Genomic DNA, 21969 nt, shown 5'->3' on the forward strand with positions numbered 1-21969 from the left:
ATTCACTCCACTGATGCAGAGGACAAAATGGAATTGCACAGAAAATTAAAGACAGGAAGCAGGTTGTACCAAACTCACCTGATGAAGCACCAAAGCTTGCCCATGCCATTTCCAGAAGCATTGAAAATGCTACTGCCAATTCCTTTAAAGTCTCACAGAATGCTCAGAACTGCGACGCTGATCCTTAAGACCACGGAACGACTGGTGCTGAAACCACTTCATGCCCTCAACAGCCGATTGCTCACTTGGATATTTGAGCCCAGTTACATTTTGTCCAATCTGGACCGTGAGTAACTGGAGCCTATTGCTGCTCCTTCATTCTCTGGCTTGTCTGGAGCAAGGCTGTGCTTACACGAAAGGGGACATAAGACGAAGGGTTTTATTATTTGTTACAGTCGCTGCAGGGCTCACCAGACAAGCTAATACATATACCTCATATAAGCAAATATAGCTACCTCAAGGGACAGCGATAGGAGTGGCAAACAAGGCAATATATCTATCTTACTAGCTCACAGTCCAGCTCCAACAAAGGATTACCATCCATGAATGGAGGAGACAAAACTCACTCTACCGACGCTGAGGACAACATGGAATGGCACACAAAATTAAATACAGGACTCTACTCGTACCATTGTATTGAGGATTAGCATCGCACTCTTGCGCATTTTGTAGAACTTGAAAGCGAATTGCAGTTGCAATTTCAATGCTTCTGGAAGGTGCAGAAGCAGGCTTTGGTGCTTTTTCTGCTGAATTTTGGCACAACCGAAGCTGAAACTACTTCATACCCTAAAAAACGATTGTTGACTTGGAAGATTGAGCTCGGTACCTTTTAGTCCAATCTTGAACCTGTATAACTGGACCCTATGGCTGGGCCTTCGTTCTCTGGCTTGTCCAGAGCAAGGCTGCGTTGAGGGAAAGGTGACATATGGGGACGGGATTTACCAGTGGTTGCAGTCTCTGTACAGCTGTAGACCCACCAGACAAGCTAATATATATACCTCGAATAAACTAATATTTCAATCTCAATGGACAGTGATAGAAAAGGCAAAAGAGCTAAAGTATCTATCTTAAGAGCTCACACTCCGACTCAAACAAAGGATTACCAACATTGAATGGAGAAGCCAGTATTCACTCCACTGATGCAGAGGACAAAATGGAATTGCACAGAAAATTAAAGACAGGAAGTAGGTTGTGTCAAACTCACCTGATGAAGCACCAAAGCTTGCCCATGCCATTTCCAGAAGCATTGAAAATGCTACTGCCAATTCCTTTAAAGTCTCACAGAATGCTCAGAACTGCGACGCTGATCCTTAAGACCATGGAACGACTGGTGCTGAAACCACTTCATGCCCTAAACAGCCGATTTCTCAATTGGATATTTGAGCCCAGTTACATTTAGTCCAATCTGGACCGTGAGTAACTGGAGCCTATTGCTGCTCCTTCATTCTCTGGCTTGTCTGGGGCAAGGCTGTGCTTACAAGAAAGGGGACATAAGACGAAGGGTGTTATTATTTGTTACAGTCGCTGCATAGCTGCAGGGCTCACCAGACAAGCTAATACATATACCTCATATAAGCAAATATAGCTACCTCAAGCGACAGCAATAGGAGTGGCAAACGAGGCAATATATCTATCTTCCAAGCTCACAGTCCGGCTCCAACAAAGGATTACCATCCATGAATAGAGGAGACAAAACTCACTCCACCGACGCTGAGGACAACATGGAATGGCACACAAAATTAAATACAGGACTCTACTCGTACCATTGTATTGCGGATTAGTGTCGCACTCTTGCGCATTTTGTAGAACTTGAAAGCGAATTGCAGTTGCAATTTCAATGCTTCTGGAAGGTGCAGGAGCAGGCTTTGGTGCTTTTTCCGGTGAATTTGGGCACAACCGGAGCTGAAACTACTTCATACCCTAAAAAACGATAATTGACTTGGAAGATTGAGCTCGGTACCTTTTAGTCCAATCTTGAACCTGTGTAACTGGACCCTATGGCTGGGCCTTCGTTCTCTGGCTTGTCCGGAGCAAGGCTGCGCTGAGAGAAAGGTGACATATGGGGACGGGTTTTACCAGTGGTTGCAGTCTCTGTACAGGTGTAGACTCACCAGACAAGCTAATATATATGCCTCGTATAAACTAATATTTCTATCTCAATGGACAGTGATGGGAAAGGCAAAAGAGCTAAAGTATCTATCTGAAGAGCTCACACTCCGACTCCAACAAAGTATTACCAACATTGAATGGAGAAGCCAGTACTCACTCCACCGATGCAGAGGACAAAATGGAATTGCACAGAAAATTAAAGACAGGAAGCAGGTTGTGCCAAACTCACCTGATGAAGCACCAAAGCTTGCCCATGCCATTTCCAGAAGCATTAAAAATGCTACTGCCAATTCCTTTAAAGTCTATCAGAATGCTCAGAACTGCGACGCTGATCCTTAAGACCACGGAACGACTGGTGCTGAAACCACTTCATGCCCTAAACAGCCGATTGCTCACTTGGATATTTGAGCCCAGTTACATTTAGTCCAATCTGGACCGTGAGTAACTGGAGCCTATTGCTGCTCCTTCATTCTCTGGCTTGTCTGGAGCAAGGCTGTGCTTACAAGAAAGGGGACATAAGACGAAGGGTGTTAATATTTGTTACAGTCGCTGCATAGCTGCAGGGCTCACCAGACAAGCTAATACATATACCTCATATAAGCAAATATAGCTACCTCAAGGGACAGCGATAGGAGTGGCAAACAAGGCAATATATCTATCTTACAAGCTCACAGTCCGGCTCCAACAAAGGATTACCATCCATGAATGGAGGAGACAAAACTCACTCTACCAACACTGAGGACAACATGGAATGGCACACAAAATTAAATACAGGACTCTACTCGTACTATCTTATTGAGCATTAGCGTCGCACTCTTGCGTATTTTGTAGTACTTGAAATCGAATTGCAGTTGCAATTTCAATGCTTCTGGAAGGTGCAGGAGCAGGCTTTGGTGCTTTTTCCGGTGAATTTGGGCACAACCGGAGCTGAAACTACTTCATACCCTAAAAAACGATTGTTGACTTGGAAGATTGAGCTCTACCTTTTAGTCCAATCTTGAACCTGTATAACTGGACCCTACGGCTGGGCCTTCGTTCTCTGGCTTGTCTGGAGCAAGGCTGCGCTGAGGGAAAGGTGACCTATGGAGACGGGTTTTACCAGTGGTTGCAGTCTCTGTACAGGTGTAGACTCACCAGACAAGCTAATATATATGCCTCGTATAAACTAATATTTCTATCTCAATGGACAGTGATGGGAAAGGCAAAAGAGCTAAAGTATCTATCTGAAGAGCTCACACTCCGACTCCAACAAAGTATTACCAACATTGAATGGAGAAGCCAGTATTCACTCCACCGATGCAGAGGACAAAATGGAATTGCACAGAAAATTAAAGACAGGAAGCAGGTTGTGCCAAACTCACCTGATGAAGCACCAAAGCTTGCCCATGCCATTTCCAGAAGCATTGAAAATACTACTGCCAATTCCTTTAAAGTCTCACAGAATGCTCAGAACTGCGACGCTGATCCTTAAGACCACGGAACGACTGGTGCTGAAACCACTTCATGCCCTAAACAGCCGATTGCTCAATTGGATATTTGAGCCCAGTTACATTAACCCCTTCAGTGCCCGCCCCTTTCCCCGCCCAGTGCCGGCCGTTGCATTAGCGGGCGGGGTCTATGACGAGCTGGACTCGTCATGGGCACAGCGCCACCGCGGCCCATGACGAGTCCAGCTCGTCATGGGCACTGAAGGGGTTAAGTCCAATCCGGACCGTGAGTAACTGGAGCCTATTGCTGCTCCTTCATTCTCTGGCTTGTCTGGAGCAAGGCTGTGCTTACAAGAAAGGGGACATAAGACGAAGGGTTTTATTATTTGTTACAGTCGCTGCATAGCTGCAGGGCTCACCAGACAAGCTATTACATATACCTCATATAAGCAAATATAGCTACCTCAAGGGACAGCGATGGGAGTGGCAAACGAGGCAATATATCTATCTTACAGGCTCACAGTCCGGCTCCAACAAAGGATTACCATCCATGAATGGAGGAGACAAAACTCACTCTACCGACGCTGAGGACAACATGGAATGGCACACAAAATTAAATACAGGACTCTACTCGTACCATTGTATTGAGGATCAGCGTCGCACTCTTGCGCATTTTGTAGAACTTGAAAGCGAATTGCAGTTGCAATTTCAATGCTTCTGGAAGTTGCAGGGGCAAGCTTTGGTGCTTTTTCTGGTGAATTTGGGTACCACCGCAGCTGAAACCACTTCATACCCTAAAAAACGATTGTTGACTTGGAAGATTCAGCTCGGTACCTTTTAGTCCAATCTTGAACCTGTGTAACTGGATCCTATGGCTGGGCCTTCGTTCTCTGGCTTGCCCGGAGTAAGGCTGCGCTGAGGGAAAGGTGACATATGGGGAAGGTTTTACAAGTGGTTGCAGTCTCTGTACAGCTTTAGACACCAGACAAGCTAATATATATACCTCATATAAGCAAATATATCTACCTCAAGGACAGCGATGGGAGTGGCAAACAAGGCAATATATCTCTCTTACAAGCTCACAGTCCGGCTCCAACAAAGGATTACCATCCATGAATGGAGGAGACAAAACTCACTCTACCGACGCTGAGGACAACATGGAATGGCACACAAAATTAAATACAGGACTCTACTCGTACCATTGTATTGAGGATTAGCGTCGCACTCTTGCGCATTTTGTAGAACTTGAAAGCGAATTGCAGTTGCAATTTCAATGCTTCTGGAAGGTGCAGGAGCAGGCTTTGGTACTTTTTCTGCTGAATTTGGGCACAACCGGAGCTGAAACTACTTCATACCCTAAAAAACGATTGTTGATTTGGAAGATTGAGCTCGGTACCTTTTAGTCCAATCTTGAACCTGTATAACTGGACCCTATGGCTGGGCCTTCGTTCTCTGGCTTGTCCAGGAGCAAGGCTGCGCTGAGGGAAAGGTGTCATATGCGGACGGGTTTTACCAGTGGTTGCAGTCTCTATACAGGTGTAGACCCACCAGACAAGCTAATATATATATACCTCGTATAAACTAATATTTCTATCTCAATGGACTGTAATGGGAAAGGCAAAGGAGCTAAAGTATCTATCTGAAGAGCTCACACACAGACTCCAACAAAGTATTACCAACATTGAATGGAGAAGCCAGTATTCACTCCACCGATGCAGAGGACAAAATGGAATTGCACAGAAAATTAAAGACAGGAAGCAGGTTGTGCCAAACTCACGTAATGAAGCACCAAAGCTTGCCCATGCGATTTCCAGAAGCATTAAAAATGCTACTGCAAATTCCTTTAAAGTCTATCAGAATGCTCAGAACTGCGACGCTGATCCTTAAGACCACGGAACGACTGCTGCTGAAACCACTTCATGCCCTAAACAGCCGATTGCTCACTTGGATATTTGAGCCCAGTTACATTTAGTCCAATCTGGACCTTGAGTAACTGGAGCCTATTACTGCTCCTTCATTCTCTGGCTTGTCTGGAGCAAGGCTGTGCTTACAGGAAAGGGGACATAAGACGAAGGGTTTTATTATTTGTTACAGTCGCTGCATAGCTGCAGGGCTCACCAGACAAGCTAATACATATACCTCATATAAGGAAATATAGCTACCTCAAGGGACAGCGATAGGAGTGGCAAACGAGGCAATATATCTATCTTACAAGCTCACAGTCCGGCTCCAACAAAGGATTACCATCCATGAATGGAGGAGACAAAACTCACTCTACCGACGCTGAGGACAACATGGAATGGCACACAAAATTAAATACAGGACTCTACTCGTACCATTGTATTGAGGATTAGCGTCGCACTCTTGCGCATTTTGTAGAACTTGAAAGCGAATTGCAGTTGCAATTTCAATGCTTCTGGAAGGTGCAGGAGCAGGCTTTGGTGCTTTTTCTGCTGAATTTGGGCACAACCGGAGCTGAAACTACTTCATACCCTAAAAAACGATTGTTGACTTGGAAGATCGAGCTCAGTACCTTTTAGTCCAATCTTGAACCTGTATAACTGGACCCTATGGCTGGGCCTTCGTTCTCTGGCTTGTCCGGAGCAAGGCTGCGCTGAGGGAAAGGTGACATATGGGGACGGGTTTTACCAGTGGTTGCAGTCTCTGTACAGGTGTAGACCCACCAGACAAGCTAATATATATACCTCGTATAAACTAATATTTCTATCTCAATGGACAGTGATGGGAAAGGCAAAGGAGCTAAAGTATCTATCTGAAGAGCTCACACACAGACTCCAACAAAGTATTACCAACATTGAATGGAGAAGCCAGTATTCACTCCACCGATACAGAGGACAAGATGGAATTGCACAGAAAATTAAAGACAGGAAGCAGGTTGTGCCAAACTCACCTGATGAAGAACCAAAGCTTGCCCATGCCATTTCCAGAAGCATTGAAAATGCTACTGCCAATTTCTTTAAAGTCTCACAGAATGCTCAGAACTGCGACGCTGATCCTTAAGACCACGGAACGACTGGTGCTGAAACCACTTCATGCCCTAAACAGCCGATTGCTCACTTGGATATTTGAGCCCAGTTACATTTAGTCCAATCTGGACCGTGAGTAACTGGAGCTTATTACTGCTCCTTCATTCTCTGGCTTGTCTGGAGCAAGGCTGTGCTTACAAGAAAGGGGACATAAGAGGAAGGGTTTCACGATTCGGTACAGTCGCTGCCTAGCTGCAGTGTCCACCAGACAAGCTAATACATATACCGCATATAAGCAAATATAGCTACCTCAAGGGACAGCGATAGGAGTGACAAACAAGGCAATATATCTATCTTACAAGCTCACAGTCCGGCTCCAACAAAGGATTACCATCCATGAATGGAGGAGACAAAACTCACTCTACCGACGCTAAGGACAACATGGAATGGCACACAAAATTAAATACAGGACTCTACTCGTACCATTGTACTGAGGATTAGCGTCGCACTCTTGCGCATTTTGTAGAACTTGAAAGCGAATTGCAGTTGCAATTTCAATGCTTCTGGAAGGTGCAAGAGCAAGCTTTGGTGCTTTTTCTGCTGAATTTGGGCACAACCGGAGCTGAAACCACTTCATAACCAACAAAGCGATTGTTGACTTGGAAGATTGAGCTCGGTACCTTTTAGTCCAATCTTGAACCTGTGTAACTGGACCCTATGGCTGGGCCTTCGTTCTCGGGCTAGTCCGGAGCAAGGCTGCGCTGAGGGAAAGGTGACATATGGGGACGGGTTTTACCAGTGGTTGCAGACTCTGTACAGCTGTAGACCCACCAGACAAGCTAATATATATACCTCGTATAAACTAATATTTCTATCTCAATGGACAGTGATGGGAAAGGCAAAGGAGCTAAAGTATCTATCTTAAGAGCTCACACTCCGACCCCAACAAAGGATTACCAACATTGAATGGAGAAGCCAGTATTCACTCCACTGATGCAGAGGACAAAATGGAATTGCACAGAAAATTAAAGACAGGAAGCAGGTGTTGCTAAACTTACCTGATGAAGCACCAAAGCTTGCCCATGCCATTTCCAGAAGCATTGAAAATGCTACTGCCAATTCCTTTAAAGTCTCACAGAATGCTCAGAACTGCGACGCTGATCCTGAAGACCACGGAACGACCGGTGCTGAAACCACTTCATGCCCTAAACAGCCGATGCTCACTTGGATATTTGAGCCCAGTTACATTTAGTCCAATCTGGACCGTGAGTAACTGGAGCCTATTGCTGCTCCTTCATTCTCTGGCTTGTCTGGAGCAAGGCTGTGCTTACAAGAAAGGGGACATAAGAGGAAGGGTTTCACCATTCGGTACAGTTGCTGCCTAGCTGCAGGGTCCACCAGACAAGCTAATGCATCTACCTCATATAAGCAAATATATCTACCTCAAGGGACAGCGATAGGAGTGGCAAACGAGCCAGTATATCTATCTTACAAGCTCACAGTCCGGCTCCAACAAAGGATTACCATCCATGAATGGAGGAGACCAAACTCACTCTACCGACGCTGAGGACAACATGGAATGGCACACAAAATTAAATACAGGACTCTACTCGTACCATTGCATTGAGGATAAGCGTCGCACTCTTGCGCATTTTGTAGAACTTGAAAGCGAATTGCAGTTGCAATTTCAATGCTTCTGGAAGGTGCAGGAGCAGGCTTTGGTGCTTTTTCTGCTGAATTTGGGCACAACTGGAGCTGAAACTACTTCATACCCTAAAAAACGATTGTTAACTTGGAAGATTGAGCCCGGTACCTTTTAGTCCAATCTTGAACCTGTATAACTGGACCCTATGGCTGGGCCTTCGTTCTCTGGCTTGTCCGGAGCAAGGCTGCGCTGAGGGAAAGGTGACATATGGGGACGGGTTTTACCAGTGGTTGCAGTCTCTGTACAGCTGTAGGCCCACCAGACAAGCTAATATATATAACTTGTATAAACTAATATTTCTATCTCAATGGACAGAGATAGGAAAGGCAAAAGAGCTAAAGTATCTATCTGAAGAGCTCACACACAAACTCCAACAAAGGATTACCAACATTGAATGGAGAAGCCAGTATTCACTCCACAGATGCAGAGGACAAAATGGAATTGCACAGAAAATTAAAGACAGGAAGCAGGTTGTGCCAAACTCACTTGATGAAGCACCAAAGCTTGCCCATGCCATTTCCAGAAGCATTGAAAATGCTACTGCCAATTCCTTTAAAGTCTCACAGAATGCTCAGAACTGCGACGCTGATCCTTAAGACCACGGAACGACTGGTGCTGAAACCACTTCATGCCCTAAACAGCCGATTGCTCACTTGGATATTTGAGCCCAGTTACATTTAGTCCAATCTGGACCGTGGGTAACTGGAGCCTATTGCTGCTCCTTCATTCTCTGGCTTGTCTGGAGCAAGGCTGTGCTTACAAGAAAGGGGACATAAAACGAAGGGTTTTAATATTTGTTAGTCGCTGCATAGCTGCAGGGTTCACCAGACAAACTAATACATATACCTCATATAAGCAAATATAGCTACCTCAAGGGACAGCGATAGGAGTGGCAAACGAGGGAATATCTCTATTTTACAAGCTCATAGTCCGGCTCCAACAAAGGATTACCATCCATGAATGGAGGAGACAAAACTCACTCTACCGACGCTGAGGACAACATGGAATGGCACACAAAATTAAATCCAGGACTCTACTCGTACCATTGTATTGAGGATAAGCGTCGCACTCTTGCGCATTTTGTAGAACTTGAAAGCGAATTGCAGTTGCAATTTCAATGCTTCTGGAAGGTGCAGGAGCAGGCTTTGGTGCTTTTTCTGCTGAATTTGGGCACAACCGGAACTGAAACTTCTTCATACCCTAAAAAACGATTGTTGACTTGGAAGATTGAGCTCGGTACCTTTTAGTCCAATCTTGAACCTGTGTAACTGGACCCTATGGCTGGACCTTCGTTCTCTGACTTGTCCGGAGCAAGGCTGCGCTGAGGGAAAGGTGACATATGGGGACGGGTTTTACCAGTGGTTGCCGTCTCTGTACAGCTGTAGGCCCACCAGACAAGCTAATATATATACCTCGTATAAACTAATATATCTATCTCAATGGACAGTGATGGGAAAGGCAAAAGAGCTAAAGTATCTATCTTAAGAGCTCACACTCCGACTCCAACAAAGGATTACCAACATTGAATGGAGAAGCCAGTATTCACTCCACCGATGCAGAGGACAAAATGGAATTGCACAGAAAATTAAAGACAGGAAGCAGGTTGTGCCAAACTCACCTGATGAAGCACCAAAGCTTGCCCATGCCATTTCCAGAAGCATTGAAAATGCTACTGCCAATTCCTTTAAAGTCTCACAGAATGCTCAGAACTGCGACGCTGATCCTTAAGACCACGGAACGACTGGTGCTGAAACCACTTCATGCCTTAAACAGCCGATTGCTCACTTGGATATTTGAGCCCAGTTACATTTAGTCCAATCTGGACCGTGAGTAACTGGAGCCTATTGCTGCTCCTTCATTCTCTGGCTTGTCTGGAGCAAGGCTGTGCTTACAAGAAAGGGGACATAAGACGAAGGGTTTTATTATTTGTTACAGTCGCTGCATAGCTGCAGGGCTCACCAGACAAGCTAATACATATACCTCATATAAGCAAATATAGCTACCTCAAGGTACAGCGATAGGAGTGGCAAACGAGGCAATATATCTATCTTACAAGCTCACAGTCCGGCTCCAACAAAGGATTACCATCCATGAATGGAGGAGACAAAACTCACTCTACCGACGCTGAGGACAACATGGAATGGCACACAAAATTAAATACAGGACTCTACTCGTACCATTGTATTGAGGATAAGCGTTGCACTCTTGCGCATTTTGTAGAACTTGAAAGCGAATTGCAGTTGCAATTTCAATCCTTCTGGAAGGTGCAGGAGCAGGCTTTGATGCTTTTTCCGGTGAATTTGGGCACAACCGGAGCTGAAACCACTTCATATCCTAAAAAACGATTGTTGACTTGGAAGATTGAACTCGGTACCTTTTAGTCCAATCTTGAACCTGTGTAACTGGGCCCTATGGCTGGGCCTTCGTTCTCTGGCTTGTCCGGAGCAAGGCTGCACTGAGGGAAAGGAGACATATGGGGACGGGTTTTACCAGTGGTTGCAGTCTCTGTAGAGCTGTAGGCCCACCAGACAAGCTAATATATATACCTCGTATAAACTAATATTTCTATCTCAATGGACAGTGATGGGAAAGGCAAAAGAGCTAAAGTATCTATCTTAAGAGCTCACACTCCGACTCCAACAAAGGATTACCAACATTGAATGGAGAAGCCAGTATTCACTCCACCGATGCAGAGGACAAAATGGAATTGCACAGAAAATTAAAGACAGGAAGCAGGTTGTGCCAAACTCACCTGATGAAGCACCAAAGCTTTCCCATGCCATTTCCAGAAGCATTGAAAATGCTACTGCCAATTCCTTTAAAGTCTCACAGAATGCTCAGAACTGCGACGCTGATCCTTAAGACCACGGAACGACTGGTGCTGAAACCACTTCATGCCCTAAACAGCCAATTGCTCACTTGGATATTTGAGCCCAGTTATATTTAGTCCAATCTGGACCGTGAGTAACTGGAGCCTATTGCTGCTCCTTCATTCTCTGGCTTGTCTGGAGCAAGGCTGTGCTTACAAGAAAGGGGACATAAGAGGAAGGGTTTCACCATTCGGTACAGTCGCTGCCTGTGTGCTGGAAACAGCGATTTTAATAGGATCAAAACAAATCAAGACATTGTGATGCACAAATGATTAATAATACCAGAAACCCGATTTCTACACACATTATCATCATAGAACTTTATTTTGATCGCAGTGGATCATAAAAGTATAGACAAACAAGACAACCACAGTACACACTCCACACATTATCACTTGTGCGCTACATAGTTTTGTCTGTAAACAGTATGTCTGTGCAAAGTTAGAGGCCATTTCAATGGGAAAATGTGCCATCTGTAACTGATAATTTGGTACTACACAATGCTTTAGGCACATTAAAAAATGACCTTGTCTCAAGTCTATTAAAGGTAGGTGGGTCTCGAAAGTTTGTTGTTGTAAAAAGTGGGTCTTGGTTCTAAAAAGTTTGGGAACCACTAACTTAGACACTCACAGCATGGCAGGTGGAGTCAAGTCCAGGTCTAGTTGCTACTGATCAGCTGGGCAGTTGCAGGTAAGGCCTCTTGGAGCTTGTTGTATCCCTGTAGATTGAACATGAGGTCAGCCTTACGACCCTTGGAGTCCACTTCCTTATTGTAGGTACAAGAGGAAGGGCAGGTTTCAGTCTTCTAGGCTCTTCTCAGGTCTCAGACAGCAGATGTAGTGCTCTTTTGATCTTCCACAGGTCCAAGATTGTCCTCAAGTCGGTGCCTATCGATACCACATGTATTACTGGCATGAGCTAGTGGGTGGGAATGACCCCTGAGGGCTCCCTAAGCAAAAGGAGACAGGTTCCCACGGCTTACCCTACTCACTTTGAACATTTTCAAAATGGCCGAACTCTTCAGCCACACTAAACTTGGATTCTGTGGGCTGGGGTTAAGGGTGGAGTATACTAGGGTAATCCTAGTGCCCTCCCACATCTATCACTAAAATACCGTTCTAAACAGTCCCTGCACACCAAACAAACTCAGAGACAGAATTCTGATAAAATCAAAACTGAGCTTTTTGCGATCAGACAGTGGATACACATAAAGTGTTATGCCATTCTGTTTTCCTCATTTTAAGTGCGCCCAGAATATTATATGTAAAACTCCAGCCGACCTGTTAAACAGGATGTGACATTCAAGCGGAATTTAACATTCTAATGTCAAAGGGGATGCCAACAGCCTCTAAACCAGTTCTGGGGGAGCTCCTCCTCCCACTGGGGTTGATGTCTGGCAACTAGAAGGACAAAAGGAGTGGCAGGCCCAGGTGCGAGATACATCTGCTTGTGACAGGGGAGGCCCCTATGAAGTACACCACCGAGGCATTAGGCAGGTAAACAGTAACTTTTCCAAACTTTCTTTCCTGTGATAGTTGGACACAGATTCGAATTATTTTGCTAGCTGTTACCAATTTGAAATTAGCATTATAAGGTATTTTAATGTATTCCAGCACTTCCCTATGAAAGCAGCCAGACCCGCTACAGTGAAAATAGCTTTTATGCTTTTTCACCGTAAGAACATGCAGAATATTAAACTTCTACACACCCTGCTTTTAAATAGCTGGCATCCTGCCCAATGGACAAAAGGGCCAACATTAAGGGTGACTTATTAATATTTAAAAGGAAGGATTGCGTCTGTCAAAAGGGTTTATTTTGAAAGGTTGAATTGTCAGGTTAAAACTGCACAGCCAGGGGGTGGGGCCATACTCATTCGCAGAGGTGCAGGGTGGGGGGATGGGGGAGGGGACTCTTTAGTCTTTATCTCTTTTTCCATGGCCTCCTTTTTCTTCTCTGTTTCTTTTTGCTTGTTTTTCTGGGATCAGCGCGGTACACCTCTCTTATCGTGAATCGCTTGCTCTTAATGTGTGCCGCAGTTTCCGGGGGGTTCGCTGGGCTTTAGGTACGGGGACCTGTAGGCGCAACTATCTTTGATATTTCTCCCTATCCGTACTTTCCCGTGTCTGCGCCATTGATTCAATGTATTGCTGCTTGCTGCTTGCGTCTCTTATCCTAGCCCTTATCGCTGTTGGGAAACTGTTTGGCACCTGATCCTACTGTTTCGTTTTATTATAAAATGAAAAACCTTTTCTCTCCTGGTGTCCTACCTGAGCGGCTCATTGGCCGGACTATACTGTATTGTAGACTTTGCTCTCCGAGGTGCCGCCTGTGTTTGCACGTGCTTTTATTGTTCTGATTGCCTAGCGGCCGGCCCCGGGGGGTTGTAGGCCCATACGTGTAAATGATTGAAACGTCAATAAAGGTTTTTCAAAAAAAAAAAAAAAAAAAACTGCACAGCCAGGCTACAGTGGTAGCCGCAGAGACATGCCTTACTCCATCACTGCAGTGGTTGACACAGTGAGTGCCGCAGTGCACTGGTGACATGTAACTTACAGGCTTTGGGTACACTTTGGGAACTATATGCTAGGGACTTATAGCTGTGTTAAATATGCCAATCTGGAGTATATGAATGTTGCCATGTTGAAAAGAGAAGCACAACAAGCATGTTACCACAGGTTAGCAGGGGTAAAGTGCACAGAGTTACATAACCAGCAAAAATAGGGTTCAGCAAAAAGGCCAATAAATCAGGGTGACACTGAAGAGAGGGCAAATTTCCAACAACCACTCCTGACCTCCTTTCTGCACACTTACCTCATCCAGGTAACATGCAGCTCGGATGCTGGCTCATTGGTTTCATCAATGCTCACCGCCAGTCCAGCCTGGCTAGAATGCCATATAGGTAGGAGTGAGTTGGCAATCTCCCACCTGCCGTACAACAATGCTGCTGAACATCTTGCGGTTCTAGGCTATATGCAAAGGCTAAAAACACCCTTTCACCTATAGAGTATATTGCGAGGAACAGTTTGGCACTTGTTACCTGTTTTTTTTTAGGATTAAGATGCCAGGCCATTCACAGCCTCTCTAACAACGGCAGCCGTGACACACTAGATCCAGAGCAAGGTGTGCGTCATTTCCGGCTGCCTTTATGGACACAGCAAAGCAGGGGCAGGGAAGAATAATTGTGACTCTGTGTGACCACAAATAACTTCTCTAGTTCTGGGCTTTTCTCGGATCTCTTGTTTTATTTCTCTGTGTTCGTCCAGTTCAACGGGAATAGCTCCCAGAATGCAGTGCTTTGTTAAATGACACTGCATGATTTGAAACAGACTGTCACGGGCATGAAATCATTTAAGAGCCTGGAAACCATTAATGGAATGATTGCTAACGGAGCCTTCCATTCTCCACCAAATTATCCGTCGATACACTCACTCGTTCATTTACCCGTTCACTCTATCGCCCCTTGGCCTTTACCAGCCATTCATTCTTACACCTATCGGGCCATCTATTAATGCACTGAGTCACTCGGTGCACTTGTGGGCCCATTGGTCCATCTATGCACGCATTCATTCATTCATCCATCCATCCATCCATCAGTGCACTCAATCATCAATCCAAACATCGACTTTTTCACTCATTCACCACTCACTTGCTAATCATGTTGTCAGGGAAGGAGAAAGACTTGTTTCCCAAAGACATTCTCATGACGGCAGTGCTCGTTTTCTATCACATTCACTGAAATCATAAATAGTGAAATGACTGGAATAACACCAATCGCCTCGAGTGCAATGAGGCTTTCCACACAGAACGTACCACTGCTGCTAGATAGGGACCAGTGGTCTGAGGCTGCATTCCTAGTATTCATGAGTGAAGCTCGAGGACTTCCGTGTCTGATGATGATGTCACGCCTCGGGTTGGGGACCGGGAGATGTCACAGCGAGGGGGGATAAGTGAGAAGGGCTTGGAGGGAAATCCTGCCTGGAGGCTGTAGACTGAGGGGGGTTTCGGGGTGGTCCTTCCCTGGGGAGGTCAGGAATCAATGTATTAATTAATGTGCCGCAATGGGCAGTGGGACGGGAAGTGCATCTGCTTGTTAATGAGTGGAATGGCTTTTTTAATCCGTTGCTGTACAACGGATTTGAAACAGTACAAAGTGTAAAATGTAAGTATTCTATGAACAGTTCAAAAAATTGAAATAGGTAATTTCTCCGCAGTGTATAACGGCTGTCGTAACACAGGAAGGAGTGGATTACTGGACAGTACTCGAGGGGAGGAGCAGGGCTGACAGGGAGATGTTGTTGTTGCAGTTTTTTATAGCGCTAAATTAACCCGAAGGTATCAGGGCGCTTTACTTGAGCACCAGTTACATGACAGAGGAACACATTCATTATTAAGGCACGGGGAGATTTGCCCAAAATCACGGGGAGATTTGCCCCAAATCACAGGACGTTTGAACCTCCTGCCAGACTGGAACCTCATGCCGGAACTTCAAGGTCGGCCGTACTAGCCGTTAAACCACATCCTCTCCCATCTTGGATACGGTGACGTGGCCCAGTAAAAATCATTTAATTTGTACAACGAAGGAGCGCTGTTTGAGCAAGTGATGAGAATGCGGACTATGATAAAAAGTTCCATTTATTTTAAATGAAGACTTAAAAAAAACACTGCATTTTATATTGATTTGAAAGGCGCGTGCCTTCCCAGCGGCACCAGAAGGCAAAATCCTGTGAATGGAACGCCTATGATGTAACATCACTGTGATATCACGAGACGCAGGGCAAAAGCAGGGGGGAGGCCGTCCCCGCAGTAGAGAGGAAAGGAGAGAGACCACTGTTGAGGAAGTGTGTCGGGTAGGAGGGGATTTTCTTTCAGGTTCATCGCAGGTTATTTTTGTCATGAAATATTTGGATTTACTATTAACGAATTCCGCAATACCAGTGCCTTGCCTGCTCCCCCGTTAATCTTAAAACACATGGTATCACCCACAAAGTTGTGATGTATGATGACATGTCGAAAAACCAACATTGTGACGTGTCCTTGGTATAGGAGGCTGGTAACCAGGCAGCTGCAGCATTGCTCCCGGGGACACTGGACGGAGAGGACGGCTGCTGGCGGCTGGATCTCGGGGCAGGGAGAGGCCGAATCTGCAGGGTTTGAGCAGGCTCCAAAAAGGGAAAGGGGCGGTGAGAGGGGTGGGACGGAATAAGGAGACAAGGTGAGTGAATAAACCAAACTGAAAGCTAAACTTGAAATCAAACTGAAAACTAACTTGAAACTGACTTGATACTGACTTGAAATTCAAATACCCTTCCCTGAAAACCAAACTGAACTTGAAACCAAACTTGAAACTGACTTGAAATTCTAATACCCTTCCCTGAAAACCAAACTGAACTTGAAACCAAACTTGAAACTGACTTGAAATTCCAATTCCCTTCCCCTTTTCATCTTCTCTTTTTCCGTCCATTTAATTTCCTTTCTTTTCTTCTCTTTTCCTTTCTTTCAGTCCCATTACCTTCCTCCCCCCACACCACCACCTCTCTCTTTCTCCCCTCTCCCCTTCTCTTCCTTTCTTTTCTGCCCTTCCTTTCCCTCCTGCCATTCTCTGCTCTCCTGCCCTTTCCTGCCCTCCTGCGGTTACTTGCCCTCCTATCCTTCCTTTCCCTCCTGCCCTGCCTTTCCCTCCTGCTCTGCCCTCCTGTCCTACCCTGGAGCCCTGGACCCTGTCTTGCCTTCCTCGCCACCTGCCCTGACCTCCTGCCTTGCCCCTCTGCCCTCCCACATGCCCTCCTACTCTGCCCCCTGCCCTCCTACCTTGCACTCTGCCCTCTTGCCCTCCCACCCTGCTCCACTGCCCCACTCTTCTTCCCTACCCCACTGCCTTCCTGCCCACCTGCCCACCTGCCCTCCCATTCTGGCCTCCTGCCCTGCTCTGCCATCCTTCCCTGCTCTGCCCCACCATGCTCTGCCCTCTTACCCAGCCCATTCCTTTCCTTTCCTTATGCCTCCTCTTGTATACCCTTCCAAACTAACCCAACCCATCCGCTTCCCTGTCTCCTCCTAAACCCCTTCCCTATCTCCTCATATACCTGCTCCTGTCTTCTCCTATAACCCTTCCCTTCCTACTCCCATACCCCTTACATTCCCTTCCTCCTCCTATACCCATCCCCTTCCTCCTCCCAGACCCTTTCCCTTCCTCCTGCTATACTTTTCCATTTCTCCTCCTTTACCCATTCCCTCCCTCCTCCTATATACCTTCCCATCCTCCTCCTATGCCACTTCCCTTCCCTGTCTCCTCCTATACTCATTCCATTCCCTTCCATGTCTCCTCCTACACCCCTTCCTTTGCCTATCTCCTCCTACACCCCTTCCCTTTCCTCCTCTTTCCTGTCCTCTCCTATACCCATTCCTTTCCCAGTCCCTCTTATACCCCTTCCCTTGCCTTGCCTTCCCTGCTTCCTCCTATACCTCTTCCCTGTCTCCTCCTGTACCCTTTCCCTTCACTTCCCTGCCTCCTCCTATACCCCTTATCTTCCATTCTCTGTCTCCTCCTATACCCATGCCCTGTCTCCTCCTAAACTCCTTCCCTGTCTCCTCCTATACTCCTTCCCTTCCCTGTCTCCTCCTATACCCCTTCCATATACCCCTTCCCTTCCACGTCTCCTCCTATACTCCTGCCTTCCCTGTCTCCTCCTCTACACCTTTCCTTCACTGTCTCCTCCTATACCACTCCCCTGTCTCCTCCTATACTCCTTCCCAGTCTCCTCCTATACCCCTTCCCTTCCCTCTCACACACCTTCCCTCGCCTTCCTTGACTCCTCCTATACCCCTTCTCTCTCTTCTTTTCTCTTCCCGCCCCCTTTCCATTTACCTTTCCTTCCCTTCCCATACCCTCCACTCCCCTTCCCTTTACCCTCCGCTCCGCTCCGCTCCCCTTCCCATCTCCCTTTCCTTTATCCTCCCTTTCCTTTGCCCTTTCCTTTTCCCCTTTCATATTCCCCTTCCCTTCATTTGCCTTCCCTGCCCTTTATTTCCCTTAGCTTGTGTCCACCTACCCCCTTCCAACCCCCACTTTACCTCCAGTTCCTTCTTCCCTTCTCTTTCCAGTCTCCTCCTATTACCCTTCCATTCCATGTCTCCTCCTATACGCCTTCCCTATCTCTGTCTATACCCTTTCCCTTCCCTGTCCCCTCCTATACCCCTCTCTTCCTTTCCCTTTTTCCTCATACCCCTTGCCTTTTGTCTCCTATTCTCCGTCCCTTCCCTGTCCCCCCTATTCCCCTGCCTTCCCTGTCTCCCTTCCCTTCCTTGTCTCCTCCCATACCACTTCCCTGTCTTCACCTATACCATTCCCTTTCTCCTATACCCCTTCCCTTTCTCCTCCTATACCCCTTCCTTGTTTCCTCCTATACCCTTCCATTCCCTTCCCTGTCTATACCCCTTCCCTTCCCTTTCTCCTTCTATACCCCTTCCCTGTCTCCTCCTATACCCTTCCATTCACTTCCTTCCCTTCCCTGTCTATACCCCTTCCCTTTCTCCTCCTATACCCCTTCCCTGTCTCCTCCTATACCCCTTCCCTGTCTCCTCCTATACCCCTTCCCTTCCATGCTTCATCCTATACCCCTTCCCTTCCCTGTCTCCTACGCCTTTCCTCCCCTTACCTGTCTCCTCCTATACCCCTTCCCTTCTCTTCTCCCTTCCTTTACCTTCCCTTCCATTTATCCCTCCTCCACTCCCCTCCCCTTCCCCCTTTCCTTCCCTTCCCTTCCCCCTTTCCTTTCCCCTTCTCCCTTTCCTTTGCCCTTTCCCCTTTCCTTTGCCCATTTCCCCTTTTCATTTTCCCCTTCCCTTCATTTCCCTTCCCTGCCCTTCCCTCTCTCCGCTTATACTCCTCCAACCCCCATGTTCCCTCTCTTTCCTTCTTCCTTTCTTTTCCCTATCTCCTCATTTTACCCCTCCCTGTCTCCTATACTCCTCTCTTTTTCCCCATACTCCTTATCTTTTTCCTCCTATACTCCATCTCTCCCCTGTCTCCTAAACCCCTTCCCTGCCTCCTACAATACACCTCCCCTCTCTTACCTGTATCCTCCTTTATCCCTACCCTTCCAAGTCTCCTCATATACCCCTTTCTTTCCATTCCTTTCCCTGTCTGCCCCTTTACCCCTTCCCTGCCTCTTCCCATACCCCTTCCCTGTCTCCTCCTATACCCCTTCCCTTCAATGTCTCCTATACCCCTTCCCTGTCTCCTCTATACCCCTTTTCCTTCCCCCTTCCCTTCTCCCTTCACCTTTCCTTCCCTTCATCCATCCACACCCCTCCCCTCCTCTCCCCTTCCTTTTCCCCTCCCCTTTCCATTCTCCTTCTCCCTTTGCTTTGCCCTTTCCCCTTTTCTTTCCCCTTTTCATTTTCCCCTTCTCTTCATTTCCCTTCCTTGCCCTTACCTGTCTCTGCCTATACCCTTCCAACCCCCACTTTCCCTCTCTTTCCTTCTTCCTTTCTCTTCCCTTCCCTGTCTACTCCTATACCCCTCTCTTTTCCCCATATTCCTTATCTTTTTCCTCTATACCCCATTCCTTCCCTGTCTCCTATACCCCTTCCCTGCCTCCTCCAATACACCTCCCTTCTTACCTGTCTCCTCCTTTATCCATTTCCTTCCCAGTCTCCTCATATACCCCTTCCCTTCCATTCCTTTCCCTGTCTGCTCCTATACCCCTTCCCATCCCTGCATTTTCCTATACCCCTTCCCTGTCTCCTATACACCTTCCCTTCACTGTCTACTATACCCCTTCCCTGTCTCCTTCTATACCCCTTCACTTCCCTGTCTCCTTCTATACCCCTTCCCTTCACTGTCTCCTCCTCCTATACCCCTTCCTTTCCCTCTCTCCTCCTATATCCCTTCCCTCCCCTTCTGTCTCCAACTAAAACCTTTCCCTGTCTCCTACTTTACCCCTCCCCTTCCCTTCTTCCCTTCTCTTCCCCTTCCATTCCCTTTCCCTCGCTCCTCCCCTCTCCTTCCAAATTTCCTTTCCCGTTCCCCCTTTCCTTTGCCCTTTTGCCCTTTTCCTTTTCCGCTTCTCCTTCCTCCTCTTATACCCCTTCTCTTCCCTTCCCTGTCTCCTCCTATACCCCTGCCCTTTCCTTCCCTGTGTCCTATACCCCTTCCCTTTCATTCCCATTCTCCTCCTATACCCCTTTCCTGTCTCCTACTAAACCCCTTACCTGTCTCCTCCTATACCCCTTTCCTGTCTCCTCCACTATCCCTTCCTTGTCTCCTCCTATACCACTTCCCTGTCTCCACCTATACCATTCCATTTCTCCTCCTATACCCCTTCCCTTTCTCCTCCTATACCCCTTCCCTGTTTCCTCCTATACCCCCCTTCCATTCCCTTCATTGCCTTCCCTGTCTATACCCCTTCCCTTTCTTCTCCTATACCCCTTCCCTGTCTACTCCTATACCCCATCCCTTCCATGCTTCATCCTATATCCCTTCCCTTCCCTATCTCCTACGCCTTTCCTCCACTTACCTGTCTCTGCCTATACTCCTTCCCTTCCCAATTTTCCCTTCCCCCTTCCTTTCTCTTCTCCCTTCCTTTACCTTTCCTTCCATTTATTCCTCCTCCCCTCCATTCCCTTCCCCTTCCCTTCACCCTTTCCTTCCCCTCCCCTCCCACTTTCCTTTCTCCTTCTCCCTGTGCTTTGCCCTTTCCCCTTTCCTTTGCCCATTTCTTCTTTTCATTTTCCCCTTCCCTTCATTCTCCTTCTCTGCCCTTACCTCTCTCCACTTATACCCTTCCATCCCCCACGTTCCCTCTTTTTCCTTCTTCCTTTCTCTTCCCTGTCTCCTCATATTACCCCTCCCTTTCTCCTCCTATACGCCTCTTTTTCTGCATACTCCTTATCTTTTTCCTCCTATACTCCATCCCTTCCCTGTCTCCTGTACCCTTTCAGTGCCTCCTACTATACCCCTTCCCTCTCTTACTTGTCCCCTATACCCCTTCTCTGCCTCCTACAATACACCTCCCCTCTCTTACCTCCTTTATCCCTACCCTTCCCAGTCTCCTCCTATACCCCTTTCTTTCCATTCCTTTCCCTGTCTGCCCCTTTACCCCTTCCATGCCTCTTCCTATACCCCTTCCCTGTCTCCTCCTATACCCCTTCCCTGTCTCCTATACTCCTTCCCTGTCTCCTTCTATACCCCTTTACTTCTCCGTCTCCTTCTATACCCCATCCCTTCACTGTCTCCTCCTCCTATACCCCTTCTTTCCCTGTCTCGTTTTATACCCCTCTCCTTACTTTCTTCCCTCCCCATCTGCCCTTCTCCCTTCTTTTCCCTTCTCCTTCTCCTTCCGTTCCCTTTCCCCTTTCCTTCCCCTTCCCCCTTTCCTTTGCCCTTTTGCCCTTTTCCTTTTCTGCTTCTCCGCCTCTTACCTTCCTCCTCTTATACCCCTTCTCTTCCCACCCCTTCCCTGTCTCCTCCTATAACCCTGCCCTTTCCTTCCCTGTGTCCTATACCCCTTCCCTTTCATTCCCAGTCTCCTCCTATATCCCTTTCCTGTCTCCTACTAAACCCCTTTCCTGTCTCCTACTAAACCCTTTCCCTGTCTCCTCCTATACCCCTTCCCTTCCCTGTCTCCTCATATTACCCCTCCCTTTCTCCTCCTATACGCCTCTTTTTCTGCATACTCCTTATCTTTTTCCTCCTATACTCCATCCCTTCCCTGTCTCCTGTACCCTTTCAGTGCCTCCTACTATACCCCTTCCCTCTCTTACTTGTCCCCTATACCCCTTCTCTGCCTCCTACAATACACCTCCCCTCTCTTACCTCCTTTATCCCTACCCTTCCCAGTCTCCTCCTATACCCCTTTCTTTCCATTCCT

Source organism: Triturus cristatus, chromosome 6 (assembly GCF_964204655.1).
Source record: "Triturus cristatus chromosome 6, aTriCri1.1, whole genome shotgun sequence".
Lineage (NCBI taxonomy): Eukaryota > Metazoa > Chordata > Amphibia > Caudata > Salamandridae > Triturus > Triturus cristatus.